Source organism: Canis lupus, chromosome 3 (genome assembly GCF_048164855.1).
Source record: "Canis lupus baileyi chromosome 3, mCanLup2.hap1, whole genome shotgun sequence".
Taxonomy (NCBI): domain Eukaryota; kingdom Metazoa; phylum Chordata; class Mammalia; order Carnivora; family Canidae; genus Canis; species Canis lupus.
Genome location: NC_132840.1, coordinates 44,626,372 through 44,641,922, shown reverse-complemented (window position 1 = coordinate 44,641,922; position 15,551 = coordinate 44,626,372). Strand labels below are relative to the sequence as shown.

General features: G+C 36.8%; 1 protein-coding gene and 1 long non-coding RNA gene across 7 annotated transcripts in view; both read right to left on the bottom strand.

The window, feature by feature from the left end:
* The window catches only part of PDE4B (phosphodiesterase 4B), a 541,893-nt gene that overhangs the window by 280,159 nt on the left and 246,183 nt on the right, over positions 1–15,551 (bottom strand). The window lies entirely within an intron of this gene.
* LOC140630455 (uncharacterized) overlaps positions 1–15,551 on the bottom strand; it is a 35,141-nt gene that overhangs the window by 10,435 nt on the left and 9,155 nt on the right. The window lies entirely within an intron of this gene.

Here is a 15,551-nt window from a genome sequence, read left to right as displayed (position 1 = left end):
TAAAGCGCAGATGCAAATCTATGGTGGCCTGAGGCTGAGCTGTTGAGGGTAGTTCCAGGGAAGAGGCTTGGCAGGGCTACTCTGGCTGCTCCGGGTGTACACTGCCTTGATAACAGCTTGCTGCAAAGCATGCACTGAATTTAAGAAACAAAACAGAAGAACATAGGGGAAGGGGGGAAAAAGAGAGAGAGGGGGAAGCAAATGCCAAGTGACTCTTAACTATAGAGAACAAACTGAGGGTTGATGGAGGGAAAGTGGGTGGGGGATGGGCATTAAGGAGGGCACTTGTGAGCACTGCAGTGCACATGTAAGTGATGCATTACTAAATTCTACCCCTGGAACTAATTTTACCATAGATATTAACTAACTAGAATTTTTTTTTAATTGAAATAATAAAAATGACGAAATCAATTTTAAAAAGCTAAATGCAAAAAAAAAAAAAAAACGAAACAAAACACACACACATACACTGAATGCTATGATTTTGGGAGCTGGGTTAGTAACATTTTGACATGGCCTTCCTGTGTGGGCTGGAAACTTTCTCGCGTGGGGAAAGGAAAACACAGTGGCACAAGAACATGCAAATGTCACAGGCTGGGCAACAGCTCCCATTCCTCTCAGAGGTGTGCCAATGAAAAAAAAATTCTAAAGAGCAATTTGTTTAATACTGCTACTCTGGGCCTCTCAGAGAGTTACAGACCTAGGATTTTGCAGGACTATGTGTTGTAGGAACATCTGAGGATGGTATGGGCCTTTGTTGGAATAAAAAGGATTGCTCAAATTAGACACTAATAAACACCAAAAATTAGCAGATTATTTAAACTGTTCAACAAGTATTCGAATTGTTTTCTTTAAAAACTCCTTAGTCCGTGTTTATGCTTATTCTTATTTCTTCAAGAAAGCCTTCTACCTTATAACTGGAAAGACTACTTCACGATATTATACATTTTATTTTTAATAGTATTCATACGTACCTCACTTAATATCCTCATTCTCAATTCTGTCTCTCTGCTCTTAACAGCTCTTCATTATATTATACAAAATATTGTTTCCTCCTCATCATTTAGCATCTTCAAATAATATCAAGGAACCATTAACTCTCCCCTTTAGTTTCTGCTCACTCAAGCTGTGTGTAATTAGCTCCTTTAATCTTTTCTCTAAATAATCCTCTCTACTCTCTTAAACAGTTTGTGGCACATTCTCTGAAGTTTCTTGAATTGGCTGCATTTGATGAGCTGCATTACATTTGGCTTTACAGGTATACTACATAAACTATGTGCAATACACTGCATTACCCACCTTGCAGAATATCACAGGGAATTGAGAGGAGTGCGGGTCTATCCGACATATCGCATGTAACCTGCAGCCTACCACGTAAATAAGGTGACAGAGATAAAAGGTCAGAATCCCCAAGCTCCCTCAAATCACCGGCAGGGGCACCTGTGCTACAGTGACTCAATCAGTAGGAGTTGTATTGTTTTTTTTTTTTTTTCTTAAGATTTTATTTATTTATTCATGAGAGATACAGAGAGAGAGAGAGAGAGAGAGAGAGAGAGAAGCAGAGACACAGGCTGACGGAGAAGCAGGCTCCATGCAGGGAGCCCGATGTGGGACTTGATCCCGGGACTCCAGGATCACGCCCTGGGCTGAAGGCAGATGCTCAGCTGCTGAGCCACCCAGGCATCCCCCTAGTAGAGGTTCTAAAACAAAACATTTCTGGAACGAATAGGTGAATTCATGGATGGGTAGTTAGAGTGATTTTTTTTTTCCTTCTGTTCCTGCCACACCCTTCCCCAAAGCTATAAATGATCCGCACTTTGAAACAATAAAAATGGTTTTTGATCAAAGTTAAAAAATGGTTCTAAACCAGATAGAACCCCCCATGCACTATGTGGTTTTCATCAAAGCTCCTGTGCTAGACCATGGTGCAGAAAATAAGAGCTGAAATCTATGACAAAATTGAAAGTACACTTTAGCATAAGGGTGGGAGAGGGAGGGATTTCACAGTTTTGTACAAAATGAATTGCCCAATAAAGAACAAAGTAGCTTGGAGAAGGAAGAAGGAACTGATTTTGACTGTATTCTAGGGACTAAGTAGAGGTTGCCGCCATGGAAAGAGGGGTTAGAGGAAGGAATATACAGGGGGATGGGCAGTACAGCACACTGGTTAAGGAAAAAAGTCTTAAGCCAAACAGGCAGAGTCTGAATCCCGATTCTGCAGTTCGCTAGCCGTGTAACCTTGGACTATTCACTAATCTACTACTCAACTTCCTCTTTGCAAAAATGGGCATAATAGTAATAGTCAACTATGCTGATTGCTCACTGTGTGCCAAGCAGAATATCAATGCTTTACATGAATTAACTCATTTAATTCTCACAAAATCCAGGAGCTCGATATCACTAAGAGAGATAATTCATATAAGTTGCTTACAACAGTCCAGAGCCAGTGGTCAACATTGGAACAGGCCAGTAATGGTTACCATTACATCACTACTACCATTTTGAAGATAATTAAAATTAGGTACACAGAGGTATGTTACTTGACCATGATCACACAAAGTTTAACAGGCAAAGGAAAGATTTGAAGCAGAAAGTCTATTTCTAGACAGCAAACAACTGGCTTCTTCATAGTGTGAAGGAGTGTGGACTTTATTAATAAAATAATAGCTATGTGCCTGATTCTGCCCCAACCACATGAAGCCTTCAGTGTTAGTGATTATTCTTACTATTGCAGAGTAGACAAGAATTATAGTCTGGGACAGATACAATTCATTCACTCACTTTACCGAAATTTAGAGTGTATCTACATATACTTGGCACCGGACTTAGTCAAGGGGTCATAAATATAAACAAAACATGGTGCCTGCCCATAAGTTGCTTCACATATAAAGAAAGTCAAATTCGTAAATAAATAACTGAAGTACTCTGAGAAGTGCTCTACGGGAATAAGGATAAGGAAATTGCACCTACCTCATTAAACTATCAGGAGAATTAAGCTGACATATGTCAAATCCTTCGATTAGTTCTGAAACATAGCACTTAGTATAAGTGCACTGGCTGTTGTTGACTTTACTGCCTTTACAGTGTTCTGAGTGGTGGTAGATTCATAAAGAAAAAAAGAGCAGAAATAGTAAATTGATGGCCTGTTAGCCAAATTCAACTCCCAGTCTTGTTTTGCTCGGTGTTGTATTCTTGTTGTTTTTTGTTGCTTTTTCTTTAATGGGAATGAATTGGCGACATTTACAACTCAGAAAATCATATAAAAATCCAGACTTCCAGTGTCTTTTGAGAAATCAAAATCTGGAAGCATATTTCTGCCTGGCAAACATTAGCAAAAGCCAGGGTTTTGTTTTTGTTTTTAAAGATTTTTATTTATTTATTCATGAGAGACACAGAAGGAGAGAGGCAGAGACATAGGCGGAGGGAGAAGCAGGCTCCCTTCAGGGAGCCCGACGTTGGACTCGATACCAGGACTCCAGGATCATACCCTGGGCTGAAGGCAGACGCTTAACCGCTGAGCCACCCTGGCATCCTCAAAAGCTAGGGTTTAACAAGCGCAAGAGGCCTGGAAGACATCATCCCATTGCATGGTGTAGAGACCAACCTGCAAGCAGGAGGTGCAGGGTCCCAGTTGCATAACATCTTATGAAAAAGAAATGATATGGCCTGCTGGCCTGAAAACATGCAGCAATTCCTTTCTAGACCTGTATCTTTCCTAATAATTTTTTCCAGGATTTCGGTCGCCATTATGAATTGATTTTTTTTCTCATTTTTATATCTAAGTGGATATTGCTAAATCTCTAGAGATGGGGATAAAGACACTGACGACTTTTCTAAATTCATAAGCTCAAGACACACCAGGGAATATAAGACCTGAAGTCTCACTTAAAAAGAAAAATAAGGTTCCCAAGTAAGTTAAAGAATTAGCATATGACCCAGAAATTCCACTCCTAGATATGTACACAAACAACTGAAAACAAAAACTTTTGCAAAAGCATTCATAGCATAACCATTCACAATAACCAAAGGAGGACACAACTCAAATGTCCATCACCTGATAGACAAAATGTGGTATATCTAGATAATGCAATATTCATTTACGAAAAGAAATAAAGTATTGGTACATACTACAACACAGATGAGCCTTCAAACAATTATGCTGAGTAAAAGAAGCCAGTCATTAAAGGCTACTTATTGTGATTCCATTTATATGAAAAACCCTGAACAGGCAAATTCATGGGGACAGAAGCAGAAAGCAGGTTAGTGGTAGTCACGGGATGGAGGGGGGGAACATGAGGAATGACTATTTTAATGGATACACAGTTCCCTCTTAGGTAACAAAAAGGTTCTGTAACTAGATAACCTGATAGTTGTAAAACACTGTAAATATACTGAATGCCATTGCATTTGAATAAAGTGGTTAAAATGATAAATATTGCATTTATTTCACCACAATTTTTTTAAAAGGCACTGTTTATAGGACTTAGGTTCTCAAAGTACAGGGGATTAATTCTCTTTTGTCAACGTATCTTTGTTCAGTAAGCTTCTCTTAAATAAGTGGTTGGCTTAATTAGCACTATATGAATAAATATCAAATAATGATCAAGTGAAAGAAAGCTTGCCTTAATTGCTCCTCTCTAAAGGCAAGTAGATGTCACTGATACTAACAATATTTTCTGACCCAGAAAACATTTGGATATGTGTACCATTATAAGTGTACAAATTAGTTCATTAAACCAAAGGACTTCCAACTCCTCTTCAGAGAGCATAAAAATGAACAATCACACCTCTAGAACCTTTTGACACAAACAATGAGTCAAATGGGAAGTTGTGTCTGCCTAAACAGCAGGTATTATTGATCTATGCTCTACCTACAGGGCCCACCAAATAAAAGCAATGTCTGAGGGACTCCGTTCCCAGCCTTGACTTTTCCAAAGAGCACTCTGCCCACAGAGCCCTTCTTATATTTAAAGGTAGCTCTCCTATACCCTATTTCTACTTTTTTCCGTACTAAGTATCTCTATGCTTTTAAATTCTTTCCTTCTTTCCTGTAGCTTCCATACCATTCAGCAACCTACACTCCCTTCCTGGGATGCTCACTAGTTTGTTAATGTCCTTAAGGACAGCATCCAAAACAGGGCTCAATGTTCCAAATGTGGTCCACACATATTAGAGTAGGATTTCCTCCAGAGTTCTAGAACTTCTACATTTACTGATACAACTTAAATGAATATTTAGGGGGCACCTGGGTTTCTCAGTCAGTTAGGCATGTGCCTTCAGCTCAGGTCATGATCTCAGGATCCTGGGATTGATCCCCACAACAGGCTCCCTACCCAGCAAGGAGTCTGCTTCTCCCTCTCTCTCTGCTCTTTCCCCCTGCTTGTGCTCTCTCTCTCTCTAAAATAAATAAAATCTTTAAAATTAGTTAATATTTAATTTGGGAAGATACATGTTATTTGGCCTCCTATTGAGTTTGTTGCCAACTAAAACTTGAAAGTGGCTATATTTTTCTTTCAAACAGTGTAAAAGGAAGACATGGCCACATCATTATATCATATACCAAAGAAAGAACAGAAGGTAAGAATGGGGAGAATGGGTCAGGATAGGCTGGAAAAGGAAAGTGTTATGAACTGCTTATATGGCAGGGTTCCTAAGACTCCTACCACTGGGCTTTCCATTTATTCAATCATAATTCATGTTATCATAAAGCATTGGATCTAGTATTGAGGCTTTATTGTCCAGGCACTATTCTAAAACCTTAGCCAACACTGCCTCATTGAATTCTCACTATAACGCCATGAAATAGGTTTGGAGAAATAGAAATTGTCTTTCTCCTCCACTAAACTGTAGAACTTCAAGTGCAGAAACCATATATGATTTGCCTTGGTTTTCCTAGAACCTATCAGGGTACTTAGAATAGAACAGGTATTCAGGAGATACATATCCTGTGTGGTTCATCAATTGCACTTCAGCCTGTTCTTTTCTTTCGGAATGGAAGAACAAAACACTCTAGTGAGGTGGCCATTTTGGAGCCATTTTGCAAGGTGACGCTATATAGGCATTGTATCCTCAGAACTGCCATGTTCACTCTCTGAAAGAGAAAGCTTCGCAATCTAATCACTTCATAAACTGGAGAGCTACCTGGATGTTCTCTCCAAAGAAATGTTAAATTTACAAACTAAAATTTAAAACCATTTCGGTAGTAAATTTTTTATTAACAAAATCCACCCCCCCAAAAAAAAGTGTCCATGCAATGTTTAAAAATGTTAGCACTGAGAAGAGATAAGAAAAAGTCTTAATACAGTAAGTATAGAAGAATCCAGGTGTGTCTCCTTCACTTGGTAGTGGTTTGGATGTAGAACCTTTTGGAGGAAGGTCCATCCTATTTAGATAGATGCACACCATTCTTAAACGTCACTGCATTCTCATTATTTCTTAAGCATTCCCTACAATATTCATCAACCTCAAGAATTTTTATTACAGGGAAAGTACCCGGTGAAGGATTTGTCTTGAAGCTTCATTTACATGAGCAGCCTCTTTGTGTATATTTATTTATGGTGGCTTTGGGGTAGGTTAATAGAGATGAGGGCATAGAGTGTAGACAAAGGTAAACCCAAGCTATGCCTTGGGAATGTACTGGTGCTGCAGAGGGAATGCTGACTGACATACAGGAGACAGCCTTAAATACATCATCTTATTTTCTTTGTCCCCCAGTGTTTTCCCCTTAAGAATGAAAGAAATGGATAAGTCCACCTCTAAATCTCTCCTACCTATAAAGTTGTATGATCTCAGTAAAGGAGAAGGCTTTCTGGCTGCCCACAGTGTCTGAAAAACCAACATGCTATCTTCTCCTAAGTTTATAGATAACACATAGACTTAGAGCATCTAAAGATGCTTTTCATATGTTTTTTGAAATATAAAAGATCAGTGATGATAAGGAACCCATAAGAGGTACCTACTCTCTTTTCAGAAAACTAGACTCTGAATTCCAAAGATGACAAGAGGTGACAATCAGGAAAAAGCAATTCTCAAAAAGCCAATTCAGTCCACGCGTGACATTGAAGGAGTATCAGTACCTGTTAGGAAATCATGTATTCTCTCTAAGTTCTTTACATTTCAGTTTTACAGGACTGAAAAAGCAAGGAATCACTTCAGAATATATTATCTGAAGTACTTAGCAAAGGGAACCTTAAAATTGAATCCTACAACTGTACAGGTAACAGTAAAGTTTGATATCCTGTTTTATCAAACCAAATCTCTGCATCTGGCACTGTTACAAACATGTACATTTTTCAATCATCTAATTTCTTCTACCACAAATATATTGTCCATGAAAGAAATTTCCTCATGTTTCTATAGTAAGATGACAGTCAAAATAACCAAAATAAACTTCTAAACCTAAAAAAGATCTCAAAATTCAAGCTGTAAAAACTTGTTTAGAGAAAAAGTAAGCCTGTTTTAAATGTATCGTGATACTTGAAGCAGTCTTCTCTTAATATTTGCAGAGTATTTTATGTGCTACTCAATGCAAATTAAAAGCAATAATTTAAATTTCCGTAAGTAAATTCTCATGATTAACATATTTTTTTAAAGATTTTATTTATTTATTCATGAGAGACACACACACACAGAGGTAGAGACACAAGCAGAGGGAGAAGCAGGCTCCATGCAGGGAACCCGATGCAGGACTCGATCCCAGGATGCCTGGATCCCGCCCTGAGCAGAAGGCAGACACTCAAAGGCTGAGCCACCCAGGCATCCCATTAACATCACTTTATACTCTAAGGAAAATAATAAATTAAAAAGATGTGTGTTCATAAAATGCTCCTATAGGTTAAATAGCAAATATGTCATATTTTTAAAGGATTTTATATTCATTAAAGACATTGTCTTATGGAATTGAAAGAATACTCCCTAAATTTCTGTAAATATAACTGACCATGATAGAAAAAAATGTTCTTAAACCTTAAGAAATATCAAAAATAAATTATAAACAAAGATGTAGCAATTTGGGGTTAATCAGATATTTAGCTGAAAGAAATAAGGTATCTCTTCAAGTGCATTTCTCTGAATGTCTATGTATCCATGGCAACTATCTCTTTCCTTCCCTGCTTCCTAATATCCTCATCAATCAGTATTTTTTGATAATTATTCCCATGGAAATTTGAACTTGTCTAGTTTTGCCCTCCCCTAAATAGCCACATTCCCAAAAGGTGAGCCAAAAATATGTAATTTTTCAGTAAAGATAAATCTAGAATAGCCAGTACTTTGGGGACAAATTATTTTTAAATGGCTTATTGTCATTTTATGTTTCTCTTTGCCACCTTTCACTGCCCCCAGCTTCCCACTCCATCTACATCTCTCTTTGCCACCTTCCCATATACTGACACATTCTTTTTTTCCAGCTTGCAAATCTGTCCCTTCCACCCTCAACGCCTTTCCTCCCTGAAATTACAGACTATTTATAGTAACAAGAACACTCATATATTCCAACTACAAACTACAACAGACCTGTTCCTCCTAAAAAAATGTATATAGACATATTAATCAATCTAGTTTAACACATTTATTGAGTGCTTGCCCTGTTATGTTACAGGCATTGAACAGCTCAATGCACTTGTCCCAAAAGAGTTCACAATCTTGTAAAGTGTATGGACATGAAATAGATACCTTCAGAATAGCAACTGCACAAAAACAGTGTATACCCTAATCAAGATTTCACAGTCTGGCTAGATAAACACACAAATACATAACACACACACATACACACACACACACACACACACTACATACACAAGCATAAAGGGGGATGGAATAAATATTATAACAAAGATTCAAACAAAGAATTAAAAATAAATATAATTTTAATAATTATAAATAAACAGAATTCTACCCAAATGATTTATTTTATTTATTTTTTTAATAATTTATTTATTTATGATAGTCACACAGAGAGAGAGAGAGAGGCAGAGACACAGGCAGAGGAAGAAGCAGGCTCCACGCACCGGGAGCCCGACGTGGGATTCGATCCCGGGTCTCCAGGATCGCGCCCTGGGCCAAAGGCAGGCGCCAAACCGCTGCGCCACCCAGGGATCCCTACCCAAATGATTTAAATGAGAAAATATAATAAAGAGGCTATTTACAAAGTTAATATTTAGCTTGCTCTTGGAAGTTTTTTCTGGTCTACACCTGAACTCTCCCCTAAAATGAATATTAACTTAAGTGTTACTCTTTATAACCCATGACACTTTGTTATATATCTATGATAGTGTTTATCATATTCAGTGTTAGAAAGTTTTCTTATGTGTCTTTACTAGACTTGTGATCTGGGAGAGCAGGAGGTATGGCCGTTTCAACTCCGTATCACTAGTATCCAAAGGAAGGTGTTCAATAAATGTGTGTCCTCTACTGAAAAGACAGAATCATAAATTATTAGGGATATAATTTCTGCATATTAGTATAATGCAAAGCTAATTGTTGCAAATGCTGAAAGCAAAATACAAAAATGTGCTATCAGAGCTGAGAGGAGGAATTAATCCTATGATAATCAAGAAAATTGTCTTAGTGAACGATGACAATTTGAAGTTTGGTTAGGATTTCATCATACAGATAAGCAAGGAGGGTATTTCAGGATGGAGGAAATGTAGTAAATGGCAGCATGGAAGCAGGAAAGAAATAGAGCATGCTCAGAGAAAGATATGCTTTGACTAGATGTCAAAGACTCAATAATAGGAATCAGGTTGGAAAAGTCCATTGGAACTATGCATCAGAGCTTCACTGCTGATGAAGGTCAATGCCCAAATTGAAATAGACGAAAGGCAACCATGTAAGGACAGAGCAGGAAGTTAACATGGCCACCAAACCTTATCTAGAAATCATTCTTAGAAGGCCTCCTATATGTTCCACCCACTCTTTGTCAAACAATTCTTACTTCATTTGTCAGTTAGATATCCATTTGGTCCTGGCAACTATCTATACAATGAAAGTTTTATTAAATAACTATGTCTCATAAAAGAATGGAATTCTTTTAATTCAGGACTTTATAAAGATAGCTTAAAATTTAATTCAAAGGGATTTAGTCACACTGTGAGGTAAAATCTATCCATAGTTAACCAAACAGTGCATTGGACATATACCTACCTACTACAAACTATAAGTAATGTTCTTGTAATTCTGGTATTAAAAAATTGGTCAGGGGCACCTGGTGGGTTCAGTTGGTTTAGCATCTGACTTTTGATTTTGGCTCAGCTCATGATCTCAGGGTCATGTGCAGAGCAAAGAGCCTGTTTAGGATTCTTTATCCCTTTCCCTCTGCTCCTCCCCTACTCTCCCTGTCCTAAAAAAAATTTTTTTAAAGATCAAAAATGGGAAATATCTATATCCTGATGCCTTCTGGGTTTTCCTTTTCTATGACTCTGTATTGGTCTTCTTGAGAGTCTGTCCTCTTATATTCTGCATCCCATTTTAGTCTATATTATGATTTTATATGAAAGTACAGGTTATATTGGGGATTATGTTTAAATAAGAGAAATTTTTCTGTATTTCCCTCTGCAACTTTTCAGCATATTAATTAAAGAGCAAAGCACATATTATTACTTCTATCCAGAGATTTGAGTTATTATAAGACACAGAATTAATTTAATAGTCTCCCATGCCCAGGGGGCTGGCTGAGGGTGGGGGTAGGGAAAGGACATTAACCTCAAATGTAAGATCAATTCCAAATTCAAAATGGTAAAATATAAATTTTGGAAGTGTGCATTGAGTGTGCTTTGAATTTTAAAAATAGTAAAAGTCATTATTTTCAAAATCTTATCTTCACCAACTCTGCTTTCATAGTTTTAGCAGTTAGTTAATTCTAATAGCTGCTACACAAATCTTCAAAGAGGTCTCTTCTCTTTAAATGCTTGCTCTGCAAGATGCTTGCTGACTCTTACCCTGTTTCCCTGGGAATAGCTTCCCTGGTTTTGAGTTGTATTTCTGCTCTATGCTATTCTTTCAGTGAGAGTTCTCTAAGCTGTGTTATACTCCTGGCTTTTTAGAGGGACAAGAACAATTATAGCTCCCTCAAGGCACTAACTTTTGATTGTTGAATCTTATATGTTCCCTAGCTTTAGCAATTTTAGTTCTTGTATAAATATTACAAAATAAAAACAGCAGCTAAAATGTACCAAACATTATACACAGAACAAAAATTATATATATTCTTTTTCTTACAATAATCTTGTAAAGTTCTATTATATTCTGTAAGAGAACTGAGTCTTAGATCAAGTAGGATGTCTAAAATCATACATTTAGTTTAGAGTCTAAGCCAAAATTCATATTTAAGCCTTTGGAACTCCAAAATCAACACTCTTAAATACTGACTGGGCTTCAACTGCTGTGCCTTCAGATTAGTTGGCCAGGAGTGTGAATAAGAGATGTAAGATAGAAGGCATTAAAAAGCAGAAATGGACATGAAGCTGTAACTTTGTAGTCAGAATGAAGGAAGCCAAATGGTATTTATGTACATAATTATATTCTGCAGCTTTTAAGGAATATATATACGTATCCACCTGGAGCTTTCAAATTTTATATACATTTTTCTGAATGCTGACACATTACATCCACGTTAACATTTCAACAAAGCTAGTGCCAAAATGTGATAGTTAAATTCCAAGGCAGAATCAGTTTTGTTTACCCAACAGAAATACTACCTACCAATCATTTCCTACTTAATCTGGAAATAATTTATCTTTGAACACTTAAGAATTTTGTATAAAAAATACTACTCACTAATTTGCAAGGCTTCAAGGCAAACTTTTTCTTTTCATGTAATCGATATAAAAATAAACATAGATGATATATGTTGAAAACAGTAGACTAAAAGCATACTACAGCCAAATAGCTATGACAAAAGTTAATTCAATGTGTTCAGTACCTTTCATTCAAATTTCCACTGTATGTACATGATTCCAAAATGGATAGTTAACTTAGGAAATTAGGGAGGGATAATCTCATTACTAAGTACAACAAAATTAATTAAGAATATGGGAACAACCATCACAGAAATTGAAAACTAAGTATTTGATAAGGATTAGATGAATAAATAAATGATCAAATTACTTATGCATATTTTATTTTTTATACATACAAATTACTTACACATGTTTATTTATTTTCTTCTCATTTTTGTTGTTAGAAGGAAGAACAAGGGCACTCAAAAGAAGACAAGATGAGCCATTCAGTATAACAATAACTAGATGAAATTTTCCTAAGGTAAAAGCTATTATTAACATACATAGACACACACCTTAACGTGACACAAAGATATCACTAAACTTTTTTGTACTAAGGCTAAATGACAGTAACACTCTAATACCCAAGAAGAGTATTAGTATTGGGGTTAGTTCTCATTAACCTTCAAAAACTAATTATGAACCTGATAAACACATAACATGTGTTATCATTCACTGAGTATGTACCTCTTAAAAACTATGTTGTATAACAGACAAAACCCTGGACCAGGAATCTGAGAATTGGATTTTATTTATTTATTTATTTATTTATTTATTTGAGAATTGGATTTTAATCTCCTCTCTGCTACTGACTGGCTGAGTGAACAGGGAAAGTTCATACTTCTGATTCTCTCTTCTGTATAGGAGGAGGTTGGACTAGATCACTCAATGACCTCAAAAACCTTTTCCATCACTAACATTCTGTGTTTGATTGTATAATCACACCACAGAAAAGGTCAAAGAAATATAACACAGCTCCTACACTCAAAGCACAAAATAGACTTACTGAAAAAAGAAGAGCCACATACAAAAATGACACCCAGTACCCAGATAATGTTTTTTGTTCTACTTTATTTTACTTTCTTTTGATTATAAATCCTAGATCATAAACTATTTCCCAACCGAAGTTATTCTAAATTAAAATATACCCATCATTTAGAATTTCATCAATTCTAAAGCACACATTTTTTTTCACATGTTAATATTTCTGAAATGTTAAGGTGTTACTTAAAACTGATGATGGCAAAAAAAAAAAAAACAAAGAAAAAAAACTGATGATGGCTGGGGCAGCCCCAGTGGCTCAGTGGTTTAGTGGCACCTTCAGCCCAGGGCCTGATCCTGGAGACCCGGGATCGAGTCCTGCATCGGGCTCCCTGCATGGGGCCTGCTTCTCCCTCTGTCTGTGTCTCTCATGAATAAATAAATAAAATCTTAAAAAAAAAAAAAACTGATGACAGCTTATATTCAATGACATATGTTGTTAACAGTCACTCAGTAAATATTTTGCTCCATGAATGAATGAATGAATGAATGAAATAATAAAAGATTCATGTAACTAAGAACAAATTGATTTTAGTCTTTAATTTCAAGAAATCATTAAGACATAAGGCAACTATAGATTTTCATACAGGTAGCAGGAAAAAATAGACTTCAGAGTATAAAAACATAAACAACAACAACGAAAAACACAATAGACCATGAGAACAAGAATCAGTGAGATCACTAGGTAAGTGGGCTAAGGAGGAAGCTCGACTGGACTTCCATTTGGATTTAACTGATGGTAAACACCCGTGGGAAACTGGAGACTAAAAGAGAGACAGGCTATCAATATTTCTTCTGGGTAGCCTTCTAGCATTAGACTGCTCTCTTCTCTTCTTTTTTTCATCTTTTGTTCTCTCTCTCTCTTTCTGACTTTCTTTCTCTCTTTCTCTGTTTCATGACCTTCCATTCCCACAGCTCCACTCAGTGGCCATTCCTTCAGCTTCAGCTCATGGCCCCATTAACACTATTTCTTGCCCCCTCAGACCTAGCCTTCCCACTGTAGTTAATCTCTTGGTGTCTCATCACCCCTTGCTTGGTCCCCTACTTTGATCACACTCTGTGAGTAGCTTCTTCACTAACATCTCATTATGACAAGTGTGACAAAGTCTGTTTTGCTGGGTCTCTGACTGACAAAGGCTAAAAGAAACCTAAGTAAAATCTAAAATATGAATAACTTTGAGGAGTTGAAAATCTAATCCTGTTCAACTATACCTCAGTTTTTTTTCACAGGTTACTTCATCACTCTCAGGAGAAAAGCACTGACAACTTTGAGTGACTCTATGTTAACTATTGTTAATCCTGACCTTTCTGAAACCTCACAATGATGTTTGGCATTCAGAGTTCTTACTAAATAGGGAAGCACCTGCTTATTCCAAAAGACCCAGAATAGTTGACATATAGAATATTCAAGAATATCTATAAAACTGTCTGCTTCTAATTTGGGCTTTGATACTTCATTTATTTTAAAACATTGAGAAATTTTCTACTTTGAAATTTAAGAAATAAACATATCAAAGGAGGTAAGCACTTCTTTACTCAGGGTTATTATTATTTTTTAAATAATTGCCCTATTTTGGATGTCAGCCAGCTTTTATAGGACTTGAAAGAATACCAATTAAATACCAATTAACTCATTTATCCATTAGAGTATATTAGAGAGATAGAGCTGTCCCTAAGAGCTTCCGAGACCTCAAGGGCAGCATATCTGGCAGACTGGTGATAGTGAGGGGAAAGGAAGTGGGGAGAGAAAAGCAAAAAAAAAAAAAAAAAAGGATAGAAGTCACATGAGAACTACCTGAGAAGTGACCAGATGTACTAAAGAGCACCTAGGTGACAATCCCCCAACCTCCTTATGTTGTAGGATCTATTACACCAAGGTAGTGAATTTTTCTTAGGACTCAAGGTTTTCAGAGCTGGGAAAATGAGCACAAGAATAAGGAGCATAAAGAGAGCCTGGTTCCTCAGAGAGGGCAAAGTCATAGCCAGCATATAGGGAACAGGCTCCAGATACTCCTAGACTCGTACAGTAGGAAACTAGCCAGATGGTTGTAACTCAGTTGCTCTTGGCTCCCAGATTTTTATAACTCAATATACATCACTGGGACACCTCACAAAATAAGGTCTTTTTTTCTTAGTCATCAAAATGCCATCCTTGTATAACTGCTAGAAAGCAGAGCTGGCATCATCAGTTCCTGAAGGTCTGCCACTTTGCTTTCTTGTGGTTGTTGTTACCAGGGCCTAAGATATTGGATATTTGTATTGCACATCAAAGCAAGATTCTTGTGACTTTCTTTGCATACTTAACATGTACACTTTGAAGGCAGAAACCAATGGTCTTAACATGTGTTTAATTTGTTGCAACTTCTGTGTGAGAGCAAGTCTTTCCATCTTCATTCACACTCATTCAGGCAACTATCCGATTGTTTCTTTTACTTTAATAAACATTTCTCAAGTGCATAATACACACCAAAATTATACTAAAAGGCACACCAGTAGATTAGGCCCAAGTCGGGTCCCTAGCTAAGGAATTTGGGTCTTTGCATCAAGGTATATAAATTGTACAACTGAGAATATGTCTTATAGGAGAGAGAGATATGAACTGGGTATGCAGATGATGGGAGTGGTTAATACCTCTTAGAGGATATTAAGGAAGACTTCAAGAAGTTCAGTTAAATTTAAGACATGAATAGGATTTCTTTGGTGTAAAGCAGAGAAGAGCATGTCAGTCTGCTGGCA